Here is a 2,447-nt window from a genome sequence, read left to right on the forward strand (position 1 = left end):
CGAGAATGCAACAAAAAAAAAAAAAGTGAAAATATGAACAATGGACTCATCACTAATTTTATTATGGGAAAATTGGATCATTTGTAAAAATTAGCTTTTTCAAGATATCTTGAATTTAATTAGGAGTCTAATTATACGTAAAGAAATATATATATATGAAACTTAATTCCAATGCACTCTTAACACAACTGTATAAAACGGTAACTATTAAATGTATTATGCGGATCATTGTAATTTAAATAACGAAAATATTTGGTAACAAAAAAAAGTTAGCCAAAAACAGTCATAACTTACCTTATTTAACATTCATAAATTATTGCGACAATTAATGAATGCTAAATAAGGCAAGTTCTTTGAATAATATTTGTATAGACACATATTTATACATTCAAAAATTACAAAATATTTTTTTTACAAAATTTTTTTTGAGATACAGACAATAAACATGCTTAGAACAAGAACAAGATCAATAACGTATTTTTTTTTGAAATTGTTTGAACAAGATAAACTCTCAACATATATATTATAATCTCTTTTACAAATTTTCGATGTGTTTTTTATATTTTCGAACGTCTAGCTTAAAGACATAAAAGAAAAGCACTTATGTGGAGACAATCCAATATGGACAAGGTAACATTTAAGTTAGAGTTTTAATAATTATCTAATAAAAACATATTTTTACATGCATTTGCATATAATTTAAGAATCAATTCATGTGTTTCGTATGATTTTATTTAGAATTTTGATTTTGAATTTAAATTAAAAGAATACATTTTTAACTCATACATTACATGAATTTTAGGCATCCATATAGTTCTGCTTCATTGTTTTGTAGGAATTATGCAAAAGAATCAAAGAAAAGAAGTGCAAAAAAATAAGAATTAAAATCACTATGATTTCTAGTGTTGAAATATCTTTAGCAACATGCATTGTTTTGACCATTTAACATAGAATTAGGATGTACACACATTAAAGAGAAAACACATCATAGTTGAATATTGGAAATTAAAGTTTAGCTAGTAAAAAAATTCTGAGTATTATTCATATTCTTGAATGTTCTTGTAATTTTTAAAGTCTATCACTTCTCCTCATCAAATCTTATTTAATTTCTTGGTGTATTTCATGTTAAGACACAACACAAAACAATCCTTTTGATTTACTCCATTCTTATGTCATAAAACAAGCATAAAACATTTATAACCAAATGAAGGTAATTTTCTAACTTTCTAACATTTATGTACTTAATTTCTTGCTCATTTTATTTTTCTTATATCTTCTTGATTGGTGGTTAAACCCTCCATAAAATTGATTTATTTAATTTTTTATTTACCTAATTTATTCTGTTTTTTTAAACTCTAACATTATTAACATTCTAACATTAATTTTTTGCTCATTTTATTTTTTTATGTCTTCCTTAATGAGTGGTTGAATTCTCTATGAAATTGTCTATTTAATTTTGTTGTCAATTTAAATTTATGTCATTTATACCATGCTATTATTAAAATTATTCTTATATTTTCTCATTCCCATTTGAATTGTTTTGTTTGAATTTAATATTGCCCCTCTTCTTTTCTCTCTTTCATATATAATTGTATCATGGATAATTTCTCTTCTCAATTTATCTCATGAAATAAAGATAACAATAAAAATAACAAGCAAAAACATGACCTACTGTATGTATCTCACTATTTTATTATGTATAATTCTTATCTTTATTTTTTATGTGTCGTTAAGTATAGTATAGTAAAGTTAGAGGCAGAGTCCGTTGGTATAATTTTTTTTAAAATATATTATTAGATATGACAAAATACGACATTCACAAGTGTTCTATGACATACTTTAATTTAAACATAGTACATACATCATCTTTTGTATGCGAAGACTCTGAAGAACAAAGGTAGCTTACGTTGGATTCGGGTAACATAATAAGTGCAGATCTTTTATCTTTTTTGGGTGTAGCAAGAACAAATCATTACTTATAGTCTGAGTCTCCTTTGAACGCAAGGGAAACTATTTTGACCTACCTATAGAACATTATGTAAGTTTCTGAGTGTATGATGTTATATGCGGTGGCTAGCTAGGTTAAGCTATGGCATACACCATGAACTCCACTTTCAACATTATTATCTCACCAAAACCAAATAAATGTTTGACCAATAATCTCACCTTGTTTCTGTCTTTGGATTATTCTTTTATAACAATATTATATGTAGACCAAAAATCAACCATCAAATTAGTTATTATATATTTATGTATAACAAAAATATTATTTGTATATTAAAATCAATCGCTAAAATCAATGAAAAAGAGACATGACAACTGATGATCTGTGCCTATTTACTCGGACCGACGTTAATACCCCAGATGACGTGCATCAACTGTTCGGTTAAAATGGATAACACCAAACTAGAGAGCAACCAGTCACACGCCTCGGAGTAGGCAGTAAG

The sequence above is a fragment of the Arachis ipaensis genome, chromosome B10 (genome assembly GCF_000816755.2).
Source record: "Arachis ipaensis cultivar K30076 chromosome B10, Araip1.1, whole genome shotgun sequence".
Lineage (NCBI taxonomy): Eukaryota > Viridiplantae > Streptophyta > Magnoliopsida > Fabales > Fabaceae > Arachis > Arachis ipaensis.